This window comes from Lissotriton helveticus, chromosome 9, assembly GCF_964261635.1.
Source record: "Lissotriton helveticus chromosome 9, aLisHel1.1, whole genome shotgun sequence".
NCBI lineage: Eukaryota > Metazoa > Chordata > Amphibia > Caudata > Salamandridae > Lissotriton > Lissotriton helveticus.
The window spans coordinates 1,161,788,675-1,161,801,322 of record NC_136070.1 but is presented as its reverse complement, the minus strand read 5'-3'; the positions used below and the strand labels follow the sequence as shown (position 1 = coordinate 1,161,801,322).

Below are 12,648 nucleotides of genomic sequence, written 5' to 3'. Positions count from 1 at the left end.
AGGACTTTCTGAATCTCTTTTCAATTTTTTTCAATATTTGAAGAAAAGATGTCAGACAGTAAGCCAGTTGCAAATGTTGCCAGACCACTGTGACCTCTTTAAGGTACACACAAATGCTTGGTTAGAGGTTGTGCTCCCATTCATTTGAACATGAGGCCCTACTTTATGACTGGATGGTTATGCCAACGTCCTCTGTGGGCAAAGCCAAGGTGAGATGTTAAACACTGTGTTTTGTTGCTTCATGTGAAGAGCCCAGCTCTTGGTCCACTTGTCTACCTGGGCTTATATGTCACTCTCCAAGCCCCCTGGGAGAATGGAGGCCCACTGCACGTGGCTCAGTCTGAATGGCAGATGTTTTGAGTTGCAATGTTTTGCAGAACTCTTGTTCTTGAAGCAAGGGGTTAACATTGCAATAACCCCGTCTATTTACACTTATTCTGAGCCACTTGTATCCCTTTGCTCCATGGATTGGCAAAGTCTTGTTACAAATCCTCAAGAAGCAGGCTCATCTTCAGCGAGGACCCTGCTCCGCTGTCTACTACACCAGACTCCTTTTCAGCGCTAACCTCATTCCATTCCTGAAAAGATATATTTTATTAGTTGCTCTGAGATCTGGGGTGAACACAATTCTGATCATTCGCTCAAGTTCTATGGCCAGCACCAGATTGAAACATGTTGTGCAGGATGGATGAAAGAAATTTGTTAGGTTGTTTCTGCTGAACACAGCAACTAGTATTCGGGCATGCTAGTCCTCTCTGGCCTAATCACTTCAGTCAAAAGGCTCCCCTCATCTTAAGAAGAGCAGGACCGCCAGCGTCCACTTGTACCAGATGCACACGAGGCTCGTTGAAAGGCTTTTCAAAACTTATAATCTTCACATGAGTCCACTAATCATGCACTGTCTCTGATTAGCTTTTTCATTTATACAGAAACCGAATGTAGATGCTTTACAGAGTTGTGAGGAACTGCTGGAAGCTCTTTTACTTTCTGCATTAAAATTGTGAGGGCCACTGATACAATTTCAACAAAGCATTTCAGATAACTGTGATGATGACTCAGTTGTCCTATTTATTTTCCAACTAAAGTGTATCATTACATATGCATGCATTCTTCAATGATATCCTTGTAAACATTTTGTTTATTTGTTTTTCATCCAAGTTTTGCTGCGTTTTGTTCTCATCCAGAAATGGATCACTAATAACCTTGTTTGCAAACAAATTGACTCTTTGGGTGCTTTCTTAAAGAGGACATCCACATGTAAAGTGCCTAGAAGCAACAGTGGGATGCGGGTGATAGGAGTGATAAAGTTTACTTCAGCCCCTCAAACTGTGAAAGAGTGAAACCAAAAATACTGTATTTTATTTTCTACAATTTTCACTCGGTTGCAGCTCTTCGTCTCATTTTAAAAGTAACACGATTTAAAAAATGTTTTTTTACCGTTTTTGTGCAAAGTTACAAACAAAGGCTTAAATATTATGGTATCCAGTATGGAGCCTTGTGCAGCTCAGTTGGGCTTCCCCCTTTCCAGTTGTCTACTAACACCATGAACCAGCACGTTTTGTATTTTGTTGCTCAAAAAAATCCTAATCCATGTCACTACCATAAATCTGAAACCGGAAATACTTACTTTGCTATCGAATCTTCTCTATGCAACTTTGCCAAATAATTGATCACTAACTTAAGAAAACAACAATATTACACATATTGAGTCTGTCTGGAAGGGCCCTCTCCAGAGCAGAGAATACATTCTGCACATTCCTGGCGTCACATCATTTCTTTCACCTGTTAGTTTGAGTGCCATTACATTGAGAAATACCAACACTTTTTTTTTTTACAGCGCCTTGGTATGGCAGACGCGTGCTATTTCGCGCTTTATAATAGCTGCTATTATGATTCTTATCACTAGCCTTTATATAACTTGTGTGACCTTTTCCTTCTATGTTTCTCTGCCACAAAGCCCATAGCAGCCAACCCAGTTTCTATTTCCACCCATCACGCCAAAACCTCCACTGAATCTTTCAAGCCACGGGAAGCCAGCAAACCACAACTCTAGGCAGCATGTAATTCCATTCTCTCATAGTGTTCAGCACTCCAGAAAGTGCATTTATGCACCTTAAAGCTGAGCTAACATGCAGGATAAATATACATTTACTCTCAGTGTGTTAGAAATGGTGTCTCTAGTTGGCAGTGGTATGCAATGTGTCCAAGTAGGGACCCCCACTTAGACAGGGTAAGGGAGTCACACAGCTAAGATAACCCCTGCTCACCCCGCTTGGTAGCTTGGCATGAGCAGTCAGGCTTATCTCAGAGGCAATGTGTAAAACATTTGTACCCACACCGAGTAACACCAGTTTAGAGAAAGAGCCAATATTTATCTGAATAAAACAAGAAAGGAACTGCAAAATTCCACCATACACAAGTCAAAATATCACTTTTAAAGCAAGTTTAGACCATAGAAATCAATATAGGCGTTCGTTTAAGCATAAAGTTCCTTAGATGTGTAATAAATCTAAGACGTGCCAGGCGCAGGGGAGGTGAGGCGCTGGAAAAAAGCAAAGCATTGTGTCAGTTCCTTACTGCACAGGGGTAGTGATGCGTTGGTTCCTTACTGGCAGAGGAGGTGATCTGTTGGTTCCTTACTGCTAGGCAAGGGAGGTAATGCATCGGTTCCCTACTGACAGGGGAGGTGATGCATCAGTTCCTCACTGGCAGGGGGAGGTGATGCGTCAGTTTCTGGACATGCAACCTCGGTTCTTTATTGCGATGCAGTGTTGATGAGGAGTCGGCGTTGAGGGAAGATGCGTTGAAAATCAAGAAGAATTGCATCGATGCGGCAGCGGCGATACAGGCGACGCCTTGATTTTGTAGCCACAAGGCAGGTGCTGCGACGATTCTTCAGCCGCGAGCAGGTCCTGCGTCGGAGTTGGAGATGGGGTGCCACTGGCGTCAGTGACACAGCGCTCCACACTCAAACTGCAGCAATTTTTCTGATGCGCTACGACTGCGAACTGGGGCCTGCGGTGAAAGCCGTGGTCGATGCTTCCAGCAGGACCCACGCTTCGGTGCAGGCAGCTGCGATGCATCGATTTTGTGCATCGAGAAAACATGCACTGGGCGTCGATGCATGGATGTTCTCTTTAGATCACCAGGTTACACTTCCAAGGGCCCAGGAACTGGATTTGGCACCACTTTGCAAGTCAGGGCTCTCAGCAGAAGAGCCCAGGCACTGGTAAGTGAAGTCTTTGATAGCCCTGAGACTTCCTGATCGGCAGCAAACGCGCTCAAGCCCTTGGAGAACCTTGGATGCAGGATACAGAAAGCAAAGTCCAGTCCTTTCACTCCTAGGACAGAAGTAGCAAGCAGCAGGTCAGCACAGCAATGCAGCAGGCAGAGTGGCAGTCCCTCCTACAGCATCAAGCTCTTCTTCCTGGCAGAACGTCCTCAGTCCAGAAGGGTTCTGATTCTGGGGTGTCAGATCCAATACTCATACCCCTTTCTGCCTTTGAAGTAGGCAAACTTCAAAGGAAAATCTTTGTAGTGCACAACACCCTGCCTTTCCCTGCCTTGCTCCAGATACACTACAGGGGATAGTGGAGACAGCTTTGTGTGAGAACAGGTACAGCCCTATTAAGGTGTCAGTGGCAACTCCTCCCACCACTCTAGCTCAGGAAGGCCCATCAGGATATGCAAGGCAGACCTCAGCTCCCTTTGTGTGACTGTGTAGATTGAATGCACAAGAGCCCAACTGTCAGCCAAAGCAGACGTGTATTCTACAGACAGGCAGAGGCACAGAATGGTTCAGCAACTAAATGGCCACTTTCTAAAAGTAGCATTTCCAAACATGCAATTTAAAAACCAACTTCACCAAAATATGTGTTTTTAAATTGTGAGTTCAGAGACCCCAACCTCTAAATCTATATATACTCCCAATGAGAAATTACACTATTACACTATTTCAAGGTAATCCCCATGTTACCCAATGGGAGAGATAGTCCTTGCAATACTGAAAAACAAAATTAACAGTATTTCACTATTAGGACAAGTAAAACACACAAGTACATGTCCTACCTTTTAAATACACTGCACCCGGCCCATGGGGCGGTCTTGGGCCTATCTTAGGGGTGACGTAGATGTGGTAGAAGGGAAGATTGATGGTTTGGGCATAGCAAGTGAGTGCACTTGCCAGGTCGAATTGGCAGTTTAAAACTGCACTCACAGACAATGCAGCGGCAGGTCTGAGACATGTTTGCAGGACTACTCATGTGGGGGGCACAATCAGTGCTGCAGGCCCACTAGTAGCATTTGTATTTACAGGCCCTGGGCACACCTAGAACACTTTACTAGGGACTTACTAGTGACTCAAATATGCCAATCATGGATAAACTAATCATCCATTCCATTTTAAACAGTGAGTACTTGCACTTGAGCACTGGTCAGCAGTGGCAAAGTGCCAAGAGTTCTTAAACCAGTAAAAACTAAATGCAGCACATAGTCAAAAACAGGAGGACAGAAGCAAAAAGGCAGGAGAAATCATGCCAAAAAATGACATGTCTAACAAGACATGTTTGTGCCTCTTATTACAGAAACATTCTGACATCAGAATGTGTCTATAATAAGAAAATGACGCACCCATTTGTGTATAACAAGTCATTAAAGCAACATGTGACATCCTAGTGCTTAATGGGCACATTCGCCTTCACACAGTGTGAAAGAAGTTTTTAAAATACAAAATCACTGCACAGACACAGTACTTATGCCTGTGTTCCAACTTCCCACATTATTAGGAGTGCAAAGATTAATGAACTTGTTTGTTAGCTCATCTACCTTTAGGGCTGCTATATCCTGGAGCCTGCCTAAGCATCAATCAATCAATCTGTTGACTTGTAGAGCACTTATCACTAGTGAGGGTATCCAGGCGGTGGCAGGGTCCAGGGTCTCAGTTTAAGTCAGCATCCTAGGAATTCCTCTAGAGTAGGGAAGATCCTGAGGTGGAGTGAGAAGGCAGTTCAAGGCTTTTGCAGGGAAGTAGGGGAGAAGGGGAGAAGGAGCATCCTCCTGCTCTGCAGAGGGTATGGACCAGCGAGAGGAAGGTGGAGTGGAGGTGTCTAGAAAGTTGGTGGAATCTCAGGCGGTGGTTGATGTGAGCAGGTCCAGAGTCGTGCAGGGCCTCAAAAGTGCGGTGAGGAGCTTGAACTGGCATCTCTTCTGAACACAGAGCTGGTGGAGTTCTTTGAGGTGGGGGTGACGTGGGTGTGACAAGGGTGATCCAAGATTAGTCTTACTGTGGCATTCTGGATGGTCTGTGGTATTTGAACTAGATGAGTCACGATTCCCAAGCAGAGGGCATTTCTGTAGTCCAGATGACTGGTGATGAGGGCTTGGGCAATGGTGCGTCTCCTGTTTTGGCATAGCTACACCATCCCTGCCTTTGTAGCCTGCAGCAAGTCGCATTGTGAGCTATGTAGTTGTGTTCCAAAATTTAAAATGTCAACAGGCAAAGTGCTGTGGACTAAAAAGGGAGAACCAGAAGAAGGTGTCACACATAGCACATGCCACTTGTTGGGCATGTAATTCATTTTAAGCAGGAGGGAGCCAAAGCCCACACATTATATGGGATAAAATACCCCCCTTACCTTATATTATGAAGGGTACTGCAATTCACCTTAGTGTTCACTGACCAATAAAAGCACTTTTCTTGCAGAACTCAGAGCTCCTGGGTCACTTGCAATATTCATATAACGAATAGAAGGGTGTGCTTTATTCCATTTACAATACATGGAGTTCTGATGTCATAATTCCTGCTGCCAGAGCGAGCAGCCGGGGTGAAAGGCAGGTCATAGAGAATAATTACAGCTGCAGTTTTTGCAAGGAAAACAGCAAGTGTCTTTCCTCCTTCTGATATATTACTCAAAAACAAACTGTGATAAGCAGAAGGGAGATATGTATGTCACTATGTTTATTTTTTGCAAAGTTAGGTGGTTATCAGAAAACTAGAACCTCCAAGACTTTTTTACACACTTGGAGTCTCAGCATTATTTTAATCTGACTAACAATAGACTGATAACTTTTGTAAACAAATACTAACCGCTTTTTACTGTGTTTAATTTTGCTCCAAATACTTTACTTATTTTTCATGTATGCAACGATACTATCACTTCCATATATAGAGCATGTCACTAAGGATTCAAATGGTTTGTGAGAAAGGTGATATTATGACCATGTATTACGAGGAATAAAATACTACCTAGCGTACATTATAAGGATATGGCAAGTCACCTCGGAGTTCTATGACATTATAAAGAAACTTGACCTTCTGTTGTGTTCTTCTATATCCGGGTTCTCTAGCTCTTTCTGTAGTGAGAACTACTTCTGATCAGTAAAAATCATGAGCTACTGAAGGCTAAACAGTTGGTCAATTGTTACAAGACACCCCCACGCTAAGCTTCATTGACTTTAAACCTAATGTCCATAGAACCAGATACTATGGCTTGAACAAAGTAATTTGACTAGGGGCCCTATGACAGGGCTGCCATGTGTGTCAATGAGAACATGGTCTTTGAAGATGTTTGAAAATGTGTGCGTATGAATTCGGTATATGTGTACGGGTGACTGAGAGTCTGTGTCGTATGTACTTTTGGCACAAGACATACATTTCACTAAATTTGGCACTGTTATATGTATAATAGAAAAATACAATCATTTCTTTACATGAGAGAAATTTCAAGAGCCGAAAAATGTTCTTCAAAAATGTTCGGAATAAGGAACCTTTTTCTGCACTTTCAGTGTCTCCCATTTGAAAAAAATCTAGACTTATTTGTTATACAGATGGCACAGTGTCTACTGGCCACTGGCAGCCAGAGGCATGATGTAATGAAACATTTTGAAATGGGAGAAAATTAAAATCATTTAGGTAACTTTTCATTTTAATGTTCTCTCATCTAAGAGTATACAGAAACATATTTTTATACTCACGCTTTAACCCCTTTCATGCTGATGACGGCTCCCATCCGTCATGCATCACGGTGCTTGTGTGCTGATGACGGCTGGGGGCCGTCATAAACCCGCCCACTCTTTAAAAGTGCCGCACAGCAGCAAAATCGGCCCAGCATGCAAGGGGTTAATATTGAGTTGAAAAGGACTTTTATTTAAGAATTAAATACCTCAGTGATTCAGGTCTTCACCTCTGTGACCCAGCAATAGCCTAGGTCATAAATCGAACTGAACACAGCTTGTTGTCAGGCCCTGCTTTCTGTAGCCTGATGATAATAATGTAAAATAAACACAGTCTTTCCTTAACTTTAAAAGGAAAATGTGACTGTGTGCTTATTTAGAAATGAACTCAAGGCTGCAAGCTACTCTAAAGGTATCTGCGAGCTACTGACAAAGCTGGTAACCTGCACACCTATAAGTGTTTCACTTTTTATCAAATGTTCCAGATTAACAATGTAAACAGTGGTGCAGCCCTCAACTCCTGACTAGCCCCTGTCAGGTATGAACAATACTACAAACAACAAATGGAACCTGTTAGCATGTGGGGACGCACTTTTCACATGCCCTTACGGTGCTAAGTTTTTTATGTACATGATAAATTCAAAATAATCACCATTCATCCATAGTATTTATCAACATTCAAATTCATTATACAAACGCATGGTTACAAATCCATACCAGGTTTTCAATGTGAATTGTTCAAGAACAAAATTTAAAAAAACTTTTTTTTGCAAATAATTAACACAAAATTAGAAATCGAATAACAATCAGTATTTTCTTGTTTATTTTCTTGATCATTTCTTCATTGCTCGAAGCAAGGTATTTACATTTCCCAATGCATTTCGGTGCAACACCTTCATCAGGTGAATACTGCAAATAATACAATTCAGTGTTTTAGAAAACAAATTCTCTTCTATTTTTTAACACAATATTGTTAATATAATACAACAGAGGGATTATCGGACATTACCAAAATGTATGTGCATATTAAACCAACTCATTACTCATTGTGATCCAAATCAAGCACAATGAACACTACAGAGACACCCTATAAAAGTGAAAGTATATACACTGCTATCACCCAGTGTCAATATGTACATGTCCTGTGAAAATAGTATCAAAGCAAAACTAGTGAGCCAAACTAAAAATGTACACCTTATGACCCGTGCTACCTTCAATCACTCACTAGTGAAGGACGCTCACCTTTGCTTAAACTGTACTGCTTATATTATCACATTATAAAAAACAGGTGAATTCAATGTTGTCATCCAGTCCACATGGCGTCAATGTTTTCAGAAAACGTATCCAGAAAGTTTCTCTTTGTGCCAAATTTCTCCGTTACGCGATGTTGGTTACATCTACACATACATGTCATTCTATTTCAGATTAGCCTTTTTTCTATTTACCCATTGCATACTTTTGAGGTGCACCAATAGTTAGATTTTATCACTGCGATATCCCCTAGGAAGCTCATGGGGTTAAGCAGCTGTTTAGGCGGAAATACCGGGTTGCAGCTTTTCACTCGAATAAATATGCTCCGCTATTCAGGTAGCGAGGAGTCTGTCCTTTATTTCTTTTGTTGCTGTATACGTTCGACGTAGACGCAGGATTAAAGTTGACCATATAAGCAGTATAGCTTACGCAAAAGTGAGCGTCCTTCACTAGTAAGTGATTAAAGGTAGCACGGGTCATAAGGTGTAAATTTGTAGTTTGGCTCACTAGTTTTGCTATGGTACTATTTTCACAGGACATGTACATCTTTACACTGGGTGATAGCAGCGTATATACTTTCACTTTTATAGGGTGTCTCTGTAGTGTTCATTGGGCGTGATTTGGATCACAATGAATAATGAGTTGGATTAATATGCACATACATTTTTGTCTTGATGGGACCTTTGGTGATGCTCAATAATCCCTCTGTTGTATTACATTAACACTATTGTGTTGAAAAATAGAAGAGAATTTGTTCTCTAAAACACTGAATTGTATTATTTGCAGTATTCCCCTTATGAAGATGTTGCACCGAAATGCATTGGGAAATGTAAATACTTTACTTTGAGCAATGAAGAAATGATCAAGAAAATAAACAAGAAAATACTGATTGATATTTGATTGCTAATTTTGTGTTAATTATTTGCAAAAAACCTTAATTTGAAATGTTGTTCTTGAACAATTCCCATTGAAAACCTGGTATGGATTTGTAACCATGCGTTTGTATAATGAATGTGAATGTTGATAAATACTATAGATGAATGGTGATTATTTTGAATTTATCATGTACATAAAAAACATAGCACCGTAAGGGCATGTGAGAATGATGTCCCCACATGCAAACAGGTTCTGTTTGTTGTTTGTAGTGGGTACTTTATCCCATATGCAATGCAAATCCAACTTAATGTGGTGTTATCTCTGTAAAACATAAGAAATAATATCCCCAGTCTCCATTTTTTTCTGGTAAAATTCCTAAAGGACCTTGTTGCAGTGAATGGAAAGATAACAACATCCAACTATTAACAAGACATTGGTTGCAGGAGCAATCGTGAATTGGTCAATAACCTGATGTAATTAAGTTTCCTTTTTCCATTTCCTGTCCCCATATCATATTATCTTCTCAGGTTTCCTATACTTTTTACCTGGATCATTAGAATAGTTTCCACCAGCCTATTTCCTCAGGATGAAACAAAGCATCAAACGAAGCCCAATACTGTCAAAATAAGGGTTCCTTTAGTTAAAGCCTACGTGCCAGTATTTCGATGTCTCGAATCATTCTCTGGTTGGTCCTTCATAGGTTCAATGTGGAGACAATCTTTGCCTTCCATCAACAAGTCATATATTTATTTAACACTACTGCCAGGATATAGAAGACATACGCCATAACCTTTCTGATGGCACCTGCTTGCCAGTTTCTAAACAGGAAAGGTTCAGCAGCAACATCAGCCCGCAAAAGTCTATAAAACTCATAATGTAATTTGGTTTTAAATTGTATCACTTTATGACATGTACAAAACATATGACCCTACGTGCCTATTTGGCCATTTATCCTCCAGCATGATTCATCTCCGGCATCCCAATTAGAGGTCTAGAAGGCAACCGAAAAGTACCTAAACACTACAGTCCACTGATACTCCCCCACAATAGGTAAGACACTGTTTAGTGGGTTAGTTGGAATAACAAATCCCATGTCTACATGTCATATGCTTGGCAACAGTCATTCTCCAAAGCTTGACAGATGCGGCCAGCACATTTTGTGAGGACATTTTCTGGAAAGTGTCATAATATCTAGAAGCAAGGTATCTAGTAATTCGTCTTATTTAGTTTGCTTAAGCAAAGCAACCAAAGGTAAGCAGTTGTGGATATTTGCCTCTCGGATTCTACAGGAACATGTCAGAAAGTAATGTTGAATTTGCAAGTATTCATTAAAGTGCATATTCAGCACTTTTACTTGTTCATTAAGGTCTTAAAACATCATTACAGATTAACCTTTCATTCATTTTGAGAAGTGTGTTGAGCTTTCCATTTTCCATGGTGGTAAACTTTGGTCGCTAACCCCTGGGGCAAAGACACGTTGCCTTAGATCGGAGAAATTCCTTTCATCTCATTGCTTAGAAGATTTTGTGTTTTGAGGGATCTCATAGGATCACGCAGTCATACACCAAGGGATGGGATACACCCCTTTCATCATCATGGAGAAATATGTTTCTCACCAGATACCTGTCAAGCTCTTCCAACCCAAATACTAATTAAGCTCTCTCACCCCGACATTACTCATGTTGTTTATTGACCATAAGACTGTGGCTTTATGGGGAGCTGAGAAAAATTGTACAGTTACACTATACAACATCATTTTCTGATTGATTGTTGAAATGTAATATATGCTCTCCGTTTCCCTTTGTAAACAGATAGATTTGTAAGCTGGCTTGACGTAAAATTCTAGGACTGATGTTATAAGGGAATTTTCAATGTGCAACAAATTGCATAGCACATAGCCTATTGACATGTTATTCAATTTCAATTATTACAAAATGTCCTTGTGATGCCAAACAACAAGGTAATATGACTATATTATTAGTTGGCTAAAATGTACCTTGTGTTATGTAGTGTAGGTGTAACGTAGCTGTATGGCACAGCATGATGTTTAATCAGACTGTACCTCAAACAAAGGAAATCTGCTCATATTGCCCTGGCTCTCAAAGACCTAGTCTAGTTTCTAGAGGCACCAAAAATAATGTGCAAGCAGTGTCCAATAAACACATGACTCATGACCTAAAATACTACAGGCACGGTTTCCAAACTAGATACCCCATAAAGCTTGAGGTCCAGCAATTTCGATCTGATTGCATGTGCCAAATTTTATCACAAGATCCATGCTATGGAGGCTGCTTGATCCGGGTTATGTGTGCCCAGCTCTAGAACTTACAATACCAAGACCTTAGAACTCAACCAAACCTATCACCTTCCACACAAAACTAATACCAAACATCTTCAAAGAGGTCTTCTACAGCCAACACTATTCATTCAGAAGTGTCCCACAATGATCCGGAATGGTATAGGATAAATCTTAGAACAATTCAATGCATTCTGAAGTCTGGATCTGCAAGTCCACAGGTGGCTTGGCTTCCACAAATCATACAGCAAAGGGGTTTATTACAATAGGAACAGCTTACATTTAGCTTCAGTGTTACCATGTGGCTTCTTTTCGCAAGCGAAGACTTTAAAATACAATTTGTAAATTACATGGATAAATATGTATGTGCCGCCATCTTTGCTTGCTATGCTAAAATGGTTTCATTAGCTATGGAATGCTTCATCCATTGAATTGTTTTTGTGTCCATTTTTTCTGTGTAACAGCCACACATATGAGGATATTTTGTTTTTAAAATGATTAAATGATCACATAATATGATACTCGAAACTGAGATAGGATATAGCTTTTTTGTATTTAGTACAACTTATGTTTAGTGAGTTCTAGAACTCCCTATGTTTCAGGTACAATAGGAAATTCATGCCATCTTTCCAAAATCAGTTTGCTCCAGTTCCATATACCCCTTTTTTGCACAATTGTATCTGATGCAACACTCAGTAGGTTTGGAGAGTTGCCTTAAACTACTAACTTTATGTGTGCTGAAATATGTCAAATTATTCCAGTCATGGACTAAAATCTTAGATATGTCAGAGTCTCAATTATCACATTCAGGATCATAGCAACATCAAGCAGATCTTAACTATCCCAGCTGCTGTCAGCAAGTACCTTGATCGGAATCACAAACTCTTGTGAGTGGGAAGCTAATCTCAGTAAAAACTAGTCATTATCTTAATTATGTCAACCAGGATCTTAGTTAGGAGTGGTCAAGAGAAATACAATTGTCGGCCTGTGCTAAGGGGACTTGAGGTTTCCTCTTTAGTGTTTTAGGTACGAGCATAAATAAACTATTGTTGGATAAAAAGACAGGACCAACTAAAGCCAGAGAGACTGATACCTGGCATCTCCCTTTGCTTGTTACATATACGTCTGCTGGGAAGGATTGGGAAATGCTGGAACTAGGCTTACGAGTCTTAGCATTGGGCAGCTAGGTGAAACTGAGGGCTTTTCACTGGTACAACATGCTCAAAATTTCGCCACTTTTATCTTGTTTCAGATGCATTAGTCGGAGTATATGA

At 40.7% G+C, this 12,648-nt stretch overlaps 1 protein-coding gene across 2 annotated transcripts in view; it reads right to left on the bottom strand.

Moving 5' to 3' along the window:
- Positions 1-12,648, bottom strand: part of PHF2 (PHD finger protein 2) — a 506,159-nt gene that overhangs the window by 174,995 nt on the left and 318,516 nt on the right. The gene's annotated exons all lie outside the window — the stretch shown is intronic.